Source organism: Papio anubis, unplaced genomic scaffold (assembly GCF_008728515.1).
Source record: "Papio anubis isolate 15944 unplaced genomic scaffold, Panubis1.0 scaffold245, whole genome shotgun sequence".
Classification (NCBI taxonomy): domain Eukaryota; kingdom Metazoa; phylum Chordata; class Mammalia; order Primates; family Cercopithecidae; genus Papio; species Papio anubis.
Window position 1 is genome coordinate 40,375 of NW_022162512.1, and position 20,461 is coordinate 60,835.

A 20,461-nucleotide genomic window follows, 5' to 3' on the forward strand; every position below is an offset into this window, starting at 1 on the left:
GTCAGTATATTTAGGATATCCATCACTTTGAGTCTTTATCATTTCTCTGTGTTGGGAAAGAAAGTCCTCTCTTCTGGCTAACTTGAAATATACAACAATGGTTGCTAACTATAGCCACCCTACTCTGCTGTTGAACTTTATAATTTATTCCTTCCATCTAACTATACGTTTGTACTAGTTAACCAGCCTCTCTTCATCCCCCTACTCCTACCCATACAACCTTCCTAGTGTCTGGTATCTATCATTCTACTCTTTGTGAGATCAACTTTTTTAGTTTTCACATAGGAGTGAGAACATGTGAAACTTGTCATTCTGTGCCTTATTTGACTTAACATGGAACCCATGGTTCCATTCATGTTGCTTAAAATGGTAGGATTTCATTCTTTTTTGATGGTTGAATAGTATTCCATTGTATGTGTATACACCACATTTTCTTTATTGATTCATCCATTGATGGACACTTGGGTTGATTTCATATATTTGATATTATGAGTAGTGCTACAGTAAACATGGGGTGCAGATATCCCTTTGATATAACAATTTCATTTCCTTTGAATAAATACCCAGTAGTGGGGTTGTTAGATCATATGGTAGTTCTATTTTTAGTTTTTGGAGAAATCTCCATAGTGTTTTCTCTAGTGGCTGTACCAATTTACATTCTCACCAACAAAGTGTAATAGCTCCCTTTACCAGCATCTGTTATTTATTTATTCATTTTTTAATAGTAGCTATTCTAGTTGAAATAAAATCACATCTCATTGTGGTTTTGATTTGCATGTCTCGGATGATTAATGATGTTGAGCATTTTTTTCATAGATATGTTGGCTATTTGTGTGTCTTCTTTTGAGAAACATCTATTCATGTTCTTTGCTTTTTAATGGGGTTGTTTTCTTACTGTTGAATTGAGTTCCTTGTATATTCTGGATATTAGTCCCTTGTTGGATGAATAGTTTACAAATACTTCCTTCCTTTCAGCAGACTGTCTCTTCAGTGTGTTGATTGTTTCCTTTGCGGTGCAGAAGCTTTTTTATTTCATGTAGTCTCACTTGTTTATGTTTTTGTTGCCTGTGCTTTTGAGGTCTTAGCCATAAAATCATTGTCTAGAGACCAGTGTCTGGAAGTTGTTTTCCCTATGTTATCTTCTAGTAGTTATATCATTTGGGGGATTATATGTAAGTCTTTAATTCATATTGAGTTAATTTTTGTATATGGTGAGAGATAGGGGTCCAGTTTCATTCTTCTGCATATGGATATTCAATTTTCCCATCACTGCTTATTGAAGAGGATGTCCATTCCCTAGTGTGTGTACTTGGTGTCTTTGTCAAAAATCCCATGATTGTAAATGTTTGGATTTATTTCTGGGTTCTGTATTCTGTTCCATTGGCCTATGTGTCTGTTTTATACCAATACCATGCTGTTTTGGTTACTTTAGTCTTGTAATATATTTTGTAGTCAGATAGTGTGATGCCTCTAGCTTTGTTCTTTTTGGTCAGGATTGCTTTGGCTATTTGGGCTCTTTTTTGGTTCCATATGAATGTTAGGATTTTTTTTCTGTTTCTGTGAAAAATAACATTGATATTTAGATAGAAATTGCATTGGGTAGTGTGATCATTTTAACAATATTAATTATTCCAATCTATGAGCATAGAATATATTTTCATTTGTTCGTGCCCTCTCCAATTTCTTTCACTGGTGTTTTGTAGTTTTCCTTGTGGAGGTTTTTCACCTCCTGGGTTAAATTTATCATTAAGTATTTTTTTTTTTTTTAAAGCTATTGTAAATGGGATTGCTTTCTTGATTTCTTTCTCAGGTACTTCATTATTGATGTATAGAAACACTACTGATTTTGTATCCTAAAACTTTACTGAATTTGGTTATCAGTTCTAAGAGTTTTTGGTGGAATCATTTGATTTTTTTCTGAATGTGAGATCATGTTGCTTGCAAACAGGAGCAATTTGACTTCTATGTTTTAATTTGGATGGCTTTCATTTTTTTCTCTTGCCTGATTGCTCTGGCTAGGGCTTTCAGTTATGATGAATCAGAGTATAAAAGTGAGCATCCTTGTCTTGTTCTAGTGCTTAGAAAAAAGAGTTTCAACTCTTCCTCGTTCAGTATGATGTTAGCTGTGTGTGTCATATATAGATTTTATTATGTTGAGTTGTGTTCCGTCTACACCTAGTTTGTTGAGAGTTTTTATCATGAAGGGATGTTGAATTTTATCTAATGCTTTTTCTGCATCGATTGAGATAACTATATGGTTTTTGTCCTTCATTTTGTTGACGTGATGTATCATGCTTATTACATATGTTGAACCATGCTTGCATTCCTGAGGTAAATTTCACTTGATCGTGGTATATTATATTTTTGATCTGTTGTAGGATTTTTTTTTTTAGTTTTTTGAGACAGGGTCTTGCTCTGTCACCCGGCTTTCAGTGCAGTGGTGCAATCATAGCTCACTGCAGCCTCAGCCTCTTGGGTTCAAGTGATCCTCCCACTTCAGCATCCTGAGTAGCGGGGACTACAGGTATAAGCCACCACCACACTTGACTAATTTTGTATTTTTTGTAGAGATAGAGTTTTGCCATGTTTCCTAGGTTGCTCTCATATTCCTGGGCTCAAATGATCTGCCTGCCTTGGCTTCCCACAGAAGGATCATTTGAGCCCAGGAGTTTGAGACTAGCCTGGGAAACACAGCAAAACAAGGCATGGAGCCACCACACCCAAGCCTGCTGTTGGACTTAGTTTGTTAGTTTTTAGTTGAGGATATTTATGTCTATGTTCATCAGGGATATTGACCTGTAGTTTTCTTTTTTTGTTGTGTTCTTCTCTGATTTTGGTATCAGGGTAATGCTAGCCTTGTAGAACAAGTTAGAGAGAATTCCCTTCTCTTCAGTTTTTTGGGATACTTAAGGATAACTTATATTAGTTCTTCTTTACACGTTTGGTAGAATCTGGTAGTGAAGTCATCCAATTCTGGCTTTTTCTTTGTTGGGAGACTTTTTATTGCAGATTCAATCTCATTACTGGCTTTTGGTATGTTCAGATTTTCTGTTTCTTCCTGATTCAATCTTAGAAGGTTGCATGTGTCCAGAAATTTATCCATTTCCTCTAGGTTTTCCTGTTAGTTAGCATGTAGTTGTTCTTAAAATCTTGATCTTATATATTTCTGTGGCATAAGTTGTAATGTCTTCATTTTCATTCCTGATTTTGTTTTTTGGATCCTGTCTCTTTTTTTCTTTGTTAGTCTAGCTGAAAGTTTATTAACTTTGTTCATCTTTTCAAAAAAAAAATAAAAAATAAAAAAACAACAAGTTTTCGTTTCATTGATCCTTTGTATTTTTTAGCCTATTTTATTTACGTGTGCTCTGATCTTTATTATCTTTTACCTTCTACCAATTTTGGGTTTTGTTCTTGCTTTTCAGGTTCTTTCAGTCATTTCATTATATTGCTTATTTAAAATCTTTTTACTTTTTTGATGTAGGCATTTATTGCTGTAAAGTTCTCTGTTAGCAGTGCTTTTGCTGTATCCCATAGGTTTTGGTGCGTTTTGTTTCCATTTTCATATGTTTGAGGAAATCTTTTCATTTTCATCTTACTTTCTTCATTGGCCCAGTATTCATTCAGGAACATGTTTAATTTTCATGTAGCATATTGTTTCTAAGTTCCTCTTGGTATTGATTTCTAGTTTCATTCCATTGTGGTCTGAGAAGATACTTGATATGACTTCAATTTTCAAAAATTTGTTGAGACTCATATTCAGGCCTAACTTATGGCCTATACTGGAGAATGCTCCATGTGCTGGTGAAAAGAATGTGTAGTCTGCAACTGTTGGATAAAATGTCCTGTGGATGTCTGTTCAGTCCATTTGATCTAAAGTACAGTTTAAATCTAATGTTCTTCATTGATTATCTGTCTAAATGATTTATTTGATGCTGAGAATGTACTGTTGAAGTCCCTTATTATTATTGTATTGGAGTCTACTTCTCCCTTTAGATCTAGTGATATTTGCTTTATATATCTGGGTGCTTCAGTGTTGGGTGCATATATATTTAGAATTGTAATATCCTCTTATGGTAATATCTTCTTACTGAACTGATCCCTTTATCATTATAAAATGATCTTTTGGGCTGTTTTTACTATTTTTGGCTTAAAGTATCTTGTGCCTGATAAAAGTATAGCTATTCCTGCTTGCTTTTGGTTTCTGTTTGTGAGGAACATCTTTTCCTATACCTTTACTTTCAATCTATAGGTGTCTTTACAGGTTAAGAAGTTTCTTGTAGGCAGCATGTAGATCACATTTTTATAGATCCAGATCCAGGCCATCTGGATCACATTTTTAAAAAACCCATTCAGCCACTCTATATGTTTCAAGTGGAAAATTTAATTCATTTCCATTGAAAGTTGCTATTGATATGTGAGGTTTTGTTCCTGTCACATTGTTAATTGTTTTCTGGATGTTGTATATATCTTCTGTTCCTTTCTTTTTTATTATATACTTTTGTGTCAGTACTTTTCTTTAGTTGTAACCATGAGTCCTTTCTCTTCCTCATTTGTGTGTTTGCTTTACCAGTGAGTTTTGCACTTTTATGTGTTATTTGTAATAGTAGATATTGCCCTTTTGCTTCCAGGTTTAGGATTCCCTCAATTATTTCTTGTAGGGCTTTTCTAGTAGTGTTGAATTCCCTTAGTTTTTGCTTGTCTGGGCAAGACTTTATTTCTCCAAAGAGGGTAATTTTATTTCTCTACAATAAAGTAACCTTATTTAGAAATAACTTTATTTCTCCAAAAAGGATAACTTTTAAGGGTATAGTACTTCTTGACTTCCAGATATTGTCTTTCAGCACTTTAAATGTATTATCCTATTATCTTCTGGCTTGTAAGGTTTTTACTGGTAAGTCTATGGTAAGTCTGATGGAAACTCCTTTATAGGTGACTAGATGCTTTTCTCTTGCTATTTTTAGAATTTTCTTGTTGTCATTGACGTTAGACAGTTTGACTATAATGTGTCAGAGAGAAGACCTTTTTGCATTGTACTCATTTGGGGATTGCTGGGCCTCCTGTATTTCAATGTCTACATCTCTTGCTAGAGTTGGGAAGATTTTATCTATTATTTCATCAATAGGCTTTTGAATACTTTCGTTCTCTCTTCACCTTTGGGAATGCTGATAATTCAGATATGTGGTTGCTTTGTGTTGTCTCACATGTCATGTAGGCTTTGTCTACTCTTGCTAATTCTTTTGTTTTACTTTTGTTTGACTGGGTTATTTCAAGAGACTTGTCTTCAAGTTCTGAAATTCTCTCTTCTGCTTGATCTAGTCTATTGCTGAAGCTCTCAAATATAATTTTTATTTCATTCAATGAATTCTTCAGTTGCAGGATTTCTGTTTGGTTCTTTGTTGTGATATCTACCTTTTTGGTAAATTTCTCAATCATATCCTGAATTGTTTTTCTCATTTCTTTGTATTGTTTATCTTTGTTCCCTTGTAAATCACTAAACTTCTTTCATATCATTATTTTGAATTATTTTTATGGGAATTTCATAAATTTCCTATTCATTGGAATCTGTTACTGGAGAATTATGGTGTTCCTTTGGAATTATATTTCCTTGCTTTTTCCTGTTTCTTGTGTCCTTACATTGCTATCTGCACATCTGGTGTAATAGTCACTTCTTCCAATTTTGTGGATTTACTTTGATAGAAGAGGACTTCCTCAATATGTATCTATGGTATTTGTTGGGTAGGGCACTTTGGCTTTGATTCTGGATGTGTGCAGTAGTATAGTCTCCATATAATTTATTTGGCTTTTTTTTTTTTGTAAACAAAGCCAGTGGTGTCTGTGACTTCCTCAGTGGCTTAGGGTATGGCTGTTAATGGAGGCTATAGTGAAGTTTTATTGGGCATGGGGACAGCAGGTGGGACAGTCTTGGGCACCAGTGGGAGCAGTGGCAGGCTGAGCCTGCCTGTCTTTGGGGCCAAGGGTAGCACATTTGGCACTGGTGTTAGTGTGTCCTGGTGGGCTGATTCTTGGGTCACCAGGAGGCTTGCTCAGGTGCCAGCAGTAGAAGCAGTGGGCTGAACCTTGGGCCCCTGGGCTGCAGGCATGGCATAGGCAATGGCAGTAACAGTGGTTGGACAACTCTCTGGCTCCCAAATAGTCTATGCTGGTGTTGGCAGTGGCTGTGGCAGGCTGGTCAGGTCCACAGGTGGTAAGTGCAGGTGGGTGCTAGCTGTGGTGGTAGTGGCAGGCTGGGTTAGCCTGTCTTCTAGTCTCTGGGAGGAGTGCTCACGATGGGGGATGGAGCCACGGTGGTGGATGGTGACGGAGCAGGGTGATCCCCAGGCCCCTAGGTGGTATGCTTCAGCACTGGGGTTGGGCATATGAAGGGTGGTCAAAGCCAGGCTGGACAGACCTGTCTGTATGTTCCCCTTCTCCTCGCTGTCCAGTGGTATGTATGGGTGCTGGCTGTGGTGGACAGGGACAGGGTTATCCCAAGTCCTCTGGTGGAATGCTCCGCTGGGGGTGCAGTAGCTGCACTATGGCCCTGCTGGCTGCTGGGGTGAGTGGGATTGCTTTTAGTAGTTGCAGCCTTAGGCAGGTGACTGGGAAGGGTGTGCTTTGGCTGTAGGTAGCAGTTATCTGTCCGGTAGCCTATCCTTAGGGCATGTGAAAATGTGAGGAAGTCCTGTTGCTGGAAGGGTGGTGGGGTTGCTGTCAGTGTCTTGCACTTTGGCCATGGTGGCAGTGGTGGCAGTGGTGGTGGCTGCAGGTGGGGAATGTCAGTGGAGCTCCAGGAATGTGGAAAGGGAGGTACTGTTGGGCCTGCAGGCAGGATGCAGTCTGGTGGGGCTGGGCTCTCAAAATGACACTTTGCTGTAGCTGCTTAGGACTTAGAGTGGTATGTGGGACTCAGTGTGAGCTCCCTCTCTGGGGGCAATGGCACTGCCTTGTCTTCAGGCAGCTCCCTATGTTAATTTCAGGGTCTGAAAGGGTTGAGAGGAGGCTCTTCCATGGCTAGGATTGGAGTCTGTGGTGGGATTGTGGACCACCGAGCATCCCTCACTTATACTTTCCCTACATTGGAGAGCACTTCTGGGCTCCCAGCCAGGCAGGATACCTTGTTCCCTTCTTCTTTCTTGTAGGTGTTTCCTGTCACTTCTCTCTTGAATTCCAGTGTTCTCTCTTAGATAACATATTGGAAGTATGATTATCTACTCTCTATCTTGGTGCTTCTTTGTGGAGGAGGCAACTGCCAGATGCCTTTAGTCGTACATCTTGAAGCACCACTCTCATTCAGAATTTGACTCTTGCTGAAGGAAGGTAGATGCAGACGGATCTAGATTTTAATAAGCTTATTGCTAAATGTTTTGAGACAGTGCCTGGAACAGTATTGTAGGGAGTACATATGTATTACCTCATTTTGTTCTTAAGAAACTCAATCATAGGCATTACTATTTTCCCTGTTGGACAGATTAGGAAGTTGAAGTATATAGAGGGTAAGGAACTTGCCCAAAGTGGTCCTTGGTTCAGGTGGGATGTGAATTAGACAGCTTGGCCCCAGAGCCTGTGCACTTGCCATGTGTTTCCCTAGACATACCTTAGATGTATTCCTATTCCCTTTAATAATTAATCAATTAATCTAAAAAATATAGTTGTGAAGACATCTCACTGCTTCACTTGAGTAAATGGTCAGACACCAGATTAGCCAGTGGAGTCAGCAGAAACTTGCAGCGGAAATAGCAGATGTAGGATAAAGAGTACGGCTTCCTGTCAACTGGATTTGAGGTGGAATCTCAGCGTCATGCTTAGACTGAGTGGGATACTTTTGATATGTGAATAACCTCTCTCTGCTTGGTTTCTTCATTTGTAAAATGGGGATACAAATATCTACTCTATAGCTTATTTTATTTGGGGGATTAGATAAGAACTTAAAGCTTTCAAATTTGAGTTTTGAGGGCGGAGCAAGATGGCCGAATAGGAACAGCTCCAGTCTCCAACTCCCAGCGCCAGCAACACAGAAGACCGGTGATTTCTGCATTTTCAACTGAGGTACTGGGTTCATCTCACTGGGGAGTGCCGGACGATCGGTGCTGGTCAGCTGCTGCAGCCCGACCAGCGAGAGCTGAAGCAGGGCGAGGCATCGCCTCACCTGGGAAGCGCAAGGGGGAAGGGAATCCCTTTTCCTAGCCAGGGGAACTGAGACACACAACACCTGGAAAATCGGGTAACTCCCACCCCAATATTGCGCTTTAAGCAAACAGGCACACCAGGAGATCATATCCCACACCTGGCCGGGAGGGTCCCACGCCCACGGAGCCTCCCTCATTGCTAGCACAGCAGTCTGTGATCTACCGGCAAGGCAGCAGCGAGGCTGGGGGAGGGGCGCCCGCCATTGCTGAGGCTTAAGTAGGTAAACAAAGCTGCTGGGAAGCTCCAACTGGGTGGAGCTCACAGCAGCTCAAGGAAACCTGCCTGTCTCTGTAGACTCCACCTCTGGGGACAGGGCACAGCTACACAACAACAACAACAACAACAACAACAAAGCAGCAGAAAACTGTGCAGACGCAAACGACTCTGTCTGACAGCTTTGAAGAGAGCAGTGGATCTCCCAACACGGAGGCTGAGATCTGAGAACGGACAGACTGCCTGCTCAAGTGGGTCCCTGACCCCTGAGTAGCCTAACTGGGAGACATCCCCCACTAGGGGCAGTCTGACACCCCACACCTCACAGGGTGGAGTATACCCCTGAGAGGAAGCTTCCAAAGCAAGAATCAGACAGGTACACTCGCTGTTCAGAAATATTCTATCTTCTGCAGCCTCTGCTGCTGATACCCAGGCAAACAGGGTCTGGAGTGGACCTCAAGCAATCTCCAACAGACCTACAGCTGAGGGACCTGACTGTTAGAAGGAAAACTATCAAACAGGAAGGACACCTACACCAAAACCCCATCAGTACATCACCATCATCAAAGACCAGAGGCAGATAAAACCACAAAGATGGGGAAAAAGCAGGGCAGAAAAGCTGGAAATTCAAAAAATAAGAGCACATCTCCCCCGGCAAAGGAGCGCAGCTCATCGCCAGCAACGGATCAAAGCTGGACGGAAAATGACTTTGACGAGATGAGAGAAGAAGGCTTCAGTCCATCAAATTTCTCAGAGCTAAAGGAGGAATTACGTACCCAGCGCAAAGAAACTAAAAATCTTGAAAAAAAAGTGGAAGAATTGACGGCTAGAGTAATTAATGCAGAGAAGTTCCTAAACGAAACGAAAGAGATGAAAACCATGACATGAGAAATACGTGACAAATGCACAAGCTTCAGTAACCGACTCGATCAACTGGAAGAAAGAGTATCAGCGATTGAGGATCAAATGAATGAAATGAAGCGAGAAGAGAAACCAAAAGAAAAAAGAAGAAAAAGAAATGAACAAAGCCTGCAAGAAGTATGGGATTATGCAAAAAGACCAAATCTACGTCTGATTGGGGTGCCTGAAAGTGAGGGGGAAAATGGAACCAAGTTGGAAAACACTCTTCAGGATATCATCCAGGAGAACTTCCCCAACCTAGTAGGGCAGGCCAACATTCAAATCCAGGAAATACAGAGAACGCCACAAAGATACTCCTCGAGAAGAGCAACTCCAAGACACATAATTGCCAGATTCACCAAAGTGGAAATGAAGGAAAAAATCTTAAGGGCAGCCAGAGAGAAAGGTCGGGTTACCCACAAAGGGAAGCCCATCAGACTCACAGCAGATCTCTCGGCAGAAACTCTCCAAGCCAGAAGAGAGTGGGGGCCAATATTCAACATTCTTAAAGAAAAGAATTTTAAACCCAGAATTTCATATCCAGCCAAACTAAGTTTCATAAGTGAAGGAGAAATAAAATCCTTTACAGATAAGCAAATGCTTAGAGATTTTGTCACCACTAGGCCTGCCTTACAAGAGACCCTGAAGGAAGTACTAAACATGGAAAGGAACAACCGGTACCAGCCATCTCAAAAACATGCCAAAATGTAAAGACCATCGAGGCTAGGAAGAAACTGCATCAACTAACGAGCAAAATAACCAGTTAATATCATAATGGCAGGATCAAGTTCACACATAACAATCTTAACCTTAAATGTAAATGGACTAAATGCTCCAATGAAAAGACACAGACTGGCAAACTGGATAAAGAGTCAAGACCCATCAGTCTGCTGTATTCAGGAGACCCATCTCACACGCAGAGACATACATAGGCTCAAAATAAAGGGATGGAGGAAGATTTACCAAGCAAATGGAGAACAAAAAAAAGCAGGGGTTGCAATCCTAGTCTCTGATAAAACAGACTTTAAACCATCAAAGATCAAAAGAGACAAAGAAGGCCATTACATAATGGTCAAGGGATCAATTCAACAGGAAGAGCTAACTATCCTAAATATATATGCACCCAATACAGGAGCACCCAGATTCATAAAGCAAGTCCTTAGAGACTTACAAAGAGACTTAGACTCCCATACAATAATAATGGGAGACTTCAACACTCCACTGTCAACATTAGACAGATCAACGAGACAGAAAGTGAACAAGGATATCCAGGAATTGAACTCATCTCTGCAGCAAGCAGACCTAATAGACATCTATAGAACTCTCCACCCCAAATCAACAGAATATACATTCTTCTCAGCACCACATCGTACTTACTCCAAAATTGACCATATAATTGGAAGTAAAGCACTCCTCAGCAAATGTACAAGAACAGAAATTATAACAAACTGTCTCTCAGACCACAGTGCAATCAAACTAGAACTCAGGACTAAGAAACTCAATCAAAACCGCTCAACTACATGGAAACTGAACAACCTGCTCCTGAATGACTACTGGGTACATAACGAAATGAAGGCAGAAATAAAGACGTTCTTTGAAACCAATGAGAACAAAGATACAACATACCAGAATCTCGGGGACACATTTAAAGCAGTGTGCAGAGGGAAATTTATAGCACTAAATGCCCACAAGAGAAAGCAGGAAAGATCAAAAATTGACACTCTAACATCGCAATTAAAAGAACTAGAGAAGCAAGAGCAAACACATTCCAAAGCTAGCAGAAGGCAAGAAATAACTAAGATCAGAGCAGAACTGAAGGAGATAGAGACACAAAAAACCCTCCAAAAAATCAATGAATCCAGGAGTTGGTTTTTTGAAAAGATCAACAAAATTGACAGACCACTAGCAAGACTAATAAAGAAGAAAAGAGAGAAGAATCAAATCGACGCAATTAAAAATGATAAAGGGGATATCACCACCGACCCCACAGAAATACAAACTACCATCAGAGAATACTATAAACACCTCTACGCAAATAAACTGGAAAACCTAGAAGAAATGGATAATTTCCTGGACACTTACACTCTTCCAAGACTAAACCAGGAAGAAGTTGAATCCCTGAATAGACCAATAGTAGGCTCTGAAATTGAGGCAATAATTAATAGCCTACCAACCAAAAAAAGTCCAGGACCAGATGGATTCACAGCTGAATTCTACCAGAGGTATAAGGAGGAGTTGGTACCATTCCTTCTGAAACTATTCCAATCAATAGAAAAAGAGGGAATCCTCCCTAATTCATTTTATGAGGCCAACATCATCCTGATACCAAAGCCTGGCAGAGACACAACAAAAAAAGAGAGTTTTAGACCAATATCCCTGATGAACATCGATGCAAAAATCCTCAATAAAATACTGGCAAACCGGATTCAACAACACATCAAAAAGCTTATCCACCATGATCAAGTGGGCTTCATCCCTGGGATGCAAGGCTGGTTCAACATTCGCAAATCAATAAACATAATCCAGCATATAAACAGAACCAAAGACAAGAACCACATGATTATCTCAATAGATGCAGAAAAGGCTTTTGACAAAATTCAACAGCCCTTCATGCTAAAAACACTCAATAAATTCGGTATTGATGGAACGTACCTCAAAATAATAAGAGCTATTTATGACAAACCCACAGCCAATATCATACTGAATGGGCAAAAACTGGAAAAATTCCCTTTGAAAACTGGCACAAGACAGGGATGCCCTCTCTCACCACTCCTATTCAACATAGTGTTGGAAGTTCTGGCTAGGGCAATTAGGCAAGAGAAAGAAATCAGGGGTATTCAGTTAGGAAAAGAAGAAGTCAAATTGTCCCTGTTTGCAGATGACATGATTGTATATTTAGAAAACCCCATTGTCTCAGCCCAAAATCTCCTTAAGCTGATAAGCAACTTCAGTAAAGTCTCAGGATACAAAATTAATGTGCAAAAATCACAAGCATTCTTATACACCAATAACAGACAAACACAGAGCCAAATCATGAATGAACTTCCATTCACAATTGCTTCAAAGAGAATAAAATACCTAGGAATCCAACTTACAAGGGATGTAAAGGACCTCTTCAAGGAGAACTACAAACCACTGCTCACTGAAATAAAAGAGGACACAAACAAATGGAAGAACATACCATGCTCATGGATAGGAAGAATCAATATCGTGAAAATGGCCATACTGCCCAAGGTAATTTATAGATTCACTGCCATCCCCATCAAGCTACCAATGAGTTTCTTCACAGAATTGGAAAAAACTGCTTTAAAGTTCATATGGAACCAAAAAAGAGCCCGCATCTCCAAGACAATCCTAAGTCAAAAGAACAAAGCTGGAGGCATCACGCTACCTGACTTCAAACTATACTACAAGGCTACAGTAACCAAAACAGCATGGTACTGGTACCAAAACAGAGATATAGACCAATGGAACAGAACAGAGTCCTCAGAAATAATACCACACATGTACAGCCATCTGATCTTTGACAAACCTGAGAAAAACAAGAAATGGGGAAAGGATTCCCTATTTAATAAATGGTGCTGGGAAAATTGGCTAGCCATAAGTAGAAAGCTGAAACTGGATCCTTTCCTTACTCCTTATACGAAAATTAATTCAAGATGGATTAGAGACTTAAATGTTAGACCTAATACCATAAAAATCCTAGAGGAAAACCTAGGTAGTACCATTCAGGACATAGGCATGGGCAAAGACTTCATGTCTAAAACACCAAAAGCAACGGCAGCAAAAGCCAAAATTGACAAATGGGATCTAATTAAACTAAAGAGCTTCTGCACAGCAAAAGAAACTACCATCAGAGTGAACAGGCAACCTACAGAATGGGAGAAAATTTTTGCAATCTACTCATCTGACAAAGGGCTAATATCCAGAACCTACAAAGAACTCCAACAAATTTACAAGAAAAAAACAAACAACCCCATCAAAAAGTGGGCAAAGGATATGAACAGACATTTCTCAAAAGAGGACATTCATACAGCCAACAGACATATGAAAAAATGCTCATCATCACTGGCCATCAGAGAAATGCAAATCAAAACCACAATGAGATACCATCTCACACCAGTTAGAATGGCGATCATTCAAAAGTCAGGAAACAACAGGTGCTGGAGAGGATGTGGAGAAATAGGAACACTTTTACACTGTTGGTGGGATTGTAAACTAGTTCAACCATTATGGAAAACAGTATGGCGATTCCTCAAGGATCTAGAACTAGATGTACCATATGACCCAGCCATCCCATTACTGGGGATATACCCAAAGGATTATAAATTATGCTGCTATAAAGACACATGCACACGTATGTTTATTGCAGCACTATTCACAATAGCAAAGACTTGGAATCAACCCAAATGTCCATCAGTGACAGATTGGATTAAGAAAATGTGGCACATATACACCATGGAATACTATGCAGCCATAAAAAAGGATGAGTTTGCGTCCTTTGTAGGGACATGGATGCAGCTGGAAACCATCATTCTTAGCAAACTATCACAAGAACAGAAAACCAAACACCGCATGTTCTCACTCATAGGTGGGAACTGAACAACGAGATCACTTGGACTCAGGAAGGGGAACATCACACACCGGGGCCTATCATGGGGAGGGGGGAGGGGGGAGGGATTGCATTGGGAGTTATACCTGATGTAAATGACGAGTTGATGGGTGCAGCAGACTAACATGGCACAAGTATACATATGTAACAAACCTGCATGTTATGCACATGTACCCTACAACTTAAAGTATAATAATAATAAATAAATTAAAAAAAAAAAAAAAAAAGAACTTAAAGCTTTATGACTGTTCCATGAGCATCTTTCTTGCCTTCCTCATTCTGTCTCTATTTCCTCCCTTCTCCCTTCCTTCATTCTTTCAGCCATGGATCCCAATCTTTCCACCAACAAGGTCTACTTTTGTAACTATTTCCCCAATAAGGGCAGCAGGCCTGGAACTGCAGGGGAAGGAAGGGGTAGAATAAAATAGACAGCTTTTTGGAGGTAGAATGAATAGGTCTTGAAATTTGATTGGATGTGAAGAGAAGTAGTAGGAGGCTTTGTCACTGCTAGGTTGTCTAACTTTCACAGCCCAGAGTGTGCTCAGGCATGCAAGAATAGAAACTCATTAAATTTTCTAAAACTGAACTCGAACCTCTTTCTGTCTGATGACAGAACAGTTAAACTAGGCATTTTCAGTTAAATTTGGTTCAAGTCTGGGATGCACAATTGCCTCACCTGTCACTGTTCATCAGTGTCTACCCTGCTGGCACCCAGCACTCCCCATGTCTATGTTCCTGTCTGGTCTCTGCTCTCTTAGGGTTGTTGTTGGTTTTCCCTCTTGGCTGACTTCCACACTCTGCTGGGGCACCACGGAAAGTGTGGCTGCTCTTCCTCACCTCTCTGTGCCCAAGAGGACTTGTGTTCTTATGCAGCCACTTCAGTTTCTAAAATCCCTTTACTCTGCTGATTGCCCCAAATTTATCTGAGGATTCCATTAGCCACACGGTTCCTTCATCCACTACCAATCTAGGTGTGGGTCAGGACCCAGACTTCTTTTAGCCATTATTTATCAGTTTCTTAACTCCTCCTCAAAGACCTCTATCCCTAGGCTGGGATGGGAAATGAAGGAAAGTAATTTCTTTCTACTCTGCTCCTTTTGTCATCATTTTAATGCTTTGACTCATTTAAAGTTTATTCTTTTGATACTTAAAGAAATCCCCCCCTTCTTTTTCCAAAAGTCCAATTAGTGAAATTCCAGATTGCTGAAATTCAGACTAATGATGCTGCTATGAGTTTCAAAACCCTATTTTGGTGCTCAAAAAGCAAAAGTTTGGTTCTGTTTTTCTCCTTCTATATTTGACTCTGCAGATCCTCCTGAAGCAAAGCATATTTCTAGTTAAATAGAGAGGGTCACTTGTGGTCCTAGTAGTAGTGGGAGAAGGAGTGATTGAGTTAATATCTCAAGATTTTATCCAACTACATTTGGTTGACTAGATGACATAACTGTCATTATGTGGAAAGAATATGGAGAAATGTGAACTACTTGTATACTGTTGTTGGGAGTGTAAGTTGATAGAAACTCCCTATAGGACAAACTAGCAGTATATTTCAAAATTACACATATGCATAGTTTTTACCCAATGATTCTTCTAGAAATTTCCCTTAAGAAAATAAGTGAACAAATGTATGAGTTTGTATAAAAAGGAATATCTATTGCTATATTGATTTATGATAATAGAGATGAGAAATAGTTCAAATAACCATCCATGAAGGATTTTGTTCAATGCTATGATATATACATGCAATGGAATACTCTTCAGTCATTCAAAGTCATTTTGTATTTCTTGACATTGGAAAATGTCCATGATATTTTTGTTAAGTGAAAAATGAGATTAGAAAACATCATGCATAATATGATCTCTCTTTTTGCAAAAAAGTGTGTGTATATATATAGGTATATATATGTATAAAACATCTGCCCATCTCCTTACCTCCTTGCCTACTAAGATCTGAAGGACATAAACAATGGTTCTCTCTGGGTGATAGAATTATGGATCATGTTTACTTTCTTCTTTTTGGCTGTTTGTATTATCTGATGTTGTAATAGTGTTTGTGTAATGCTTTTACAATTAGAAAAAAGCTTAAAAATTGTCTTTTTTAATGAGAAGAAAAATATTCAGAAGAAAAAAAATAAAGAATTTCCAGCTAGACTCAATATTTCAGAAGCCTTGGGGCCACCTTGCTCAGCTGAGTGGAAAATAATGTTATTTCCACTCAGACTTGTAGGTAACCCCATTCTTAAAGTATAAGACAGAGAGGCAGCATATGATAGAATATTTTATATAAGAGGAATCATTATATTTGTAGTGTACATTTTCTTAGTATTAGGACTTGGGGTAAAATGGCATCCAGGAAAAGCTGTTGCTCAAAGTTGCTCTCTATACTCCTAATCTCAGCTACTTATATCTAAGCCCACAGCTTTGGGATGAAATATTGAAATCGTAAATTTGCACCATTCCTTTTTCTTGTGTTATGCTTTTTGAATTCAGTGGGAGTTCATTAAAAAAGAAAGTGTAACCAAAGAACAGGATCTGAATGAAAGTAGCTATTGAAAAGAAATGACCAAAATGCTTATATTTAAACCTGTCAAATGTGCTTAGATAATTTCATAAACATGGATATATAATTTTCATACATATCATACATATGGCTTGTTTCAAATTTAGTGTCGTGAAACCATTTTAGACACTTTGAGTCCTGGGTTAATTTTGCTGCTGTAGCTGCCTTATTATTAAAGGCATGCTTAGAAAGCTACAATTAAACCCTGCTATGGTTTCTCAGAAAATTACTACATTGAATACATTTCACCAATTCACATGTCTTCTGCTGAAAGGAAAACAGACTGAGAATTTTGATTAATCTGCGAGGAAAACTCATTCTGTATTTCATTTTTGTAGCATGATCACGTCTTTTGTTATTAGAAAAATTCATGTTCTTTAACTAAATCATAAAGTGACTCCACTGCTTCTGAGAAGTATCCCAGTGCTATAACTAGGAATTGATATTTCTTCTTTAATCAACAAAATATGTATTGGTATTTTTGAACATCTACTTGGTGGAAAATTATTGGTTTGAATGTGCAGGGTTCTCAAATGCAAATGGCTTCAGGACCAGGCTTATAGCATTAATCACGTGATCTGGGCTATCTATTATACATCAGGGAGTGATGGGGCCTTTGGTGAATGGGAACATCATGTTGGCCATAAAGTCATAGAGATTCTTTAAGACACTGTGTAGGCCAAACAAAATGCATCTTGGTCCTAATTCCTAACGCCTAGTCACCCAGGAAAAATGTTATAGTAGATTAAATTTCTCTCATAAATCATACAATTTTAGAGCACTTACTTAGGTAATCTTGTAGATCTTCTGGCACACACTGGTGCAGCAGCCCAAGCTTTCATGATCTATTTTGACTGGTTGGGGCATTAGCCAAACTGATTGGCTGGTCCCATTTCCTGAGCTCTAATAATGAAACTGGTTCAGAGGTTGAACATCTTAAAGGTCTCTCAGGTAGGGTAGTAAGGAATGGAACTGGGAATTCAAATCAAAATTTCATGTACTTTCTCCCTTTCTCTACTATTGGCAGGATAGGGCTGTCCCTTAACTGTCCCTCTGGCACTGTGTCTTAGTCCAACCTAGAGGCAAGCTGTGGCTGACTCTATGTGTAAACCAGCTTGCTACAGGAGACCAAGAACTGTGAAGGTGAAGACCTAGGTTCTAGCCGTGGGTCTGACACTAGCTAATCAAGTGGCTAGAAGTCAGATAACTCAACTGTGGAAACATGAGCTGTCAGAGGCAGTCCTTATGTCTGAATCCAGTTTACCAGGTTCCAAGCTCAAAGCTCTGGCTTTTGTATCAAAGTCCAGATTCTCTTCTTTTAAACAGGGTGTCATGGTTTCAATCCCTTTCCCAACAGATTCTTTTTTTTTTTTTTTTTTTTTTTTTTGAGATGGAGTTTTGCTCTTGTTGCCCAGGCTGGAGTGCAGTGGTGCAATCTTAGCTGACTGCAACCTCCACCTCCTGGGTTCAAGCGATTCTCTGGCCTCAGCCTCCTGAGTAGCTGGGATTGCAGGCATGTGCCACCAAGCCTGGCTAATTTTGTATTTTTAGTAGAGATGGGGTTTCTCCATGTTGGTCAGGCTGGTCTTGAACTCCGACCTCAGGTGATCCGCCCGCCTTGGCCTCCCAAAGTGCTGGGATTACAGACATGAGCCACTGCGCCCGGCCCCAACAGATCAATTTAACCTTTCAATATAGAGTGCCTTAAGAGGACTGACTAGACGACTCTTTTTTCCGACCATTCTCTTTTCTTTTTATAGGTTGTATGCAAGCCAGTATGTGCCTAACTATGCTTTGCTGTGCTTGTGGTGGCGTGGGGCTGTGAATGCCACAGTTGCCTCAACTCTTCATGCAATTCCGCATGCCAAGAATTGTAATAAACTGTCCTTCATTACGCAGCTTGGAAAAACAGGCACTCTTTTGTTTTAGCATTTGCTATTTGTATTATGTGGTTAAGCATTGTATGTTACGCTTGCAAAAATATATAGCTCGTAGTCATTGAAGGGAGTTGTGTGTAGCTTTTTCCCTTCCTAATAAATCGTTTTTGTGAGAACCAGCTGGTGTTTGAAGAGCTAAGTTCCAGGAAGAAAAAGAAATGACAGCTATAGAGCGTGGGCAAAGTTCTAAAAATATGGAAGCCCAATCTGGCCAAGAGATGTTGGCCTGTGCAGAGAAAGTGCAGTGACAATATCAGCAGAGCCAGAAAAACTGTCCCTTTTCTGCCTGGAAAAGGGTTCATGTGAGATGTTAGGAAGACAGTTTAAGGAGAAAAAAGTCCTAAGTAAATAGAATTTCAGCCAATACTTTAATGAACTTCACCCTTCTTTGGAATGTTTTCACTCTCTGAGGGGAAAACAGAGATTGAGTCATTTATACAGCGAGTGAGAACTTTACTCAAAATGAGTACTCAGGAGATGTTTTCCCTGTGGTGCTTTCTGAAGTCGCAATTTATGAGCTCTGCAACATTGTCGGAGAAATGTTCATTTCCAAGGAAATTGTCTCCCTTGCTTTCTTTATTATTTGGCACTGTAAATTTTCATGACTGTGAGGAGGATTCCCTGACATAGTTATCTGATGGGAAAGTCTGATCCTCTCACTTAAAACAATGATTTTTCATGTCTGTTCTACCTCCCTCTCCCCTTTGTAACTCCCTAAATTTCACACGTAGCACTCTGACTTTATAAATCTTTTTCTTTGATTCTGCAAACTGATTGTTAAATGTATGATATCATTCTTGGAACCATGTGACCTCTGGGTTCCTAAACGCAGATGTGATTTTGGTCCTGGACAGCAGAAGGAGATATTGAGCTTGAAGTTAATGTATCTTTTTGTTTTGTTTTTGTTTTTAAACTTAGTATGTAAACAACTGGTGTTACATTTTCAAATAATTAGACAGCCGAGGGCTAAAATAGTTATTTTGGTAAGTGGACATTCTCTTCTTTCAGAGAAGACTCAGCATAAAACGATTTTAATAAATATTTTCTACACAGGATGAGTAATTTCATTTCACCAAAAGACATAGTATTCACTTTCTGGTCTTCTGTTACTCCCCATGTTCTCCTGAGCGCTCATTTTGTAAATGCCGGTTATGACCCATGCTGGATAGTTCTCTGGTTGTGGTTGAAACTTCTGTAGGTATGTCAGCTTGCCCTACGTTACTTCAAAGCCTGCACTCAAGTGCTCTTGAAGAGGAAATTCCCTTCCTTTAAAGGTATCATCTTTCCATTTTGGAGAGAACAGTAGAATGCCACTTCTAAGGGTGCTCTGTCACCCTACAATCTTCCTCTTAGATGGCAGAGATGCATGGGATGTGGGCAGGATTGTTTTATAGCTACTGCTAATTAGATCTGGAGCATTTGGAGGGCGTTTCCATTTGGAACAAGCCTCTATAATTTGGTGTCTAGTTTTTATCCTAGAAGATTTATTATATTTTTTAAGCTAATGAGTACATTTTTTGCTTAAAATTGTCTATTCTATTATAATGGCTATGCCCATTCAGTAAGTGCCATCATTTTTTTTCTTGTTAAAATTTTTAAAAAATATATTTCTCAGAGGACCGCTATTTTAAGCTGGATCGTATTACATTGTACCTCGATTGATGAATTTATTTTATAGATAGATGCCCTGGAATTCCTAGAAGATTTCATCAATTGTCTTTAGTCTTGTGCTTTCCATTATTTAACAGTATTGCATGTCAGACAGTGGTTCTTAAGCCCTTGAAGCTCAGACAATCTTAAGTACCAAATCTATCAAGATCCCCTAGTTCAAACGCAGCTCAAGATGGTGATTTAGCTTTTAGGTAATTTGAAACGTTTAAGATGATTGTGTTTTCACTGTGTTTACTCTCCTACATACTGGAATTTGGAAATTTGCTATGGTATTCCCATCACAAAGAATTATCCAGCTTGCTTACTGAAACTGGGTCTTATGCCATATTCTGTCTGAATAGTGGTGAAATAAATTTACCTCTAGGCGAGTTTCTTGTTAGA

The 20,461-nt window shown here is 39.4% G+C and overlaps 1 protein-coding gene across 1 annotated transcript in view; it reads left to right on the forward strand.

Moving 5' to 3' along the window:
* Positions 1-20,461, forward strand: part of LOC116272885 (probable phospholipid-transporting ATPase IM) — an 88,430-nt gene that overhangs the window by 19,875 nt on the left and 48,094 nt on the right. The gene's annotated exons all lie outside the window — the stretch shown is intronic.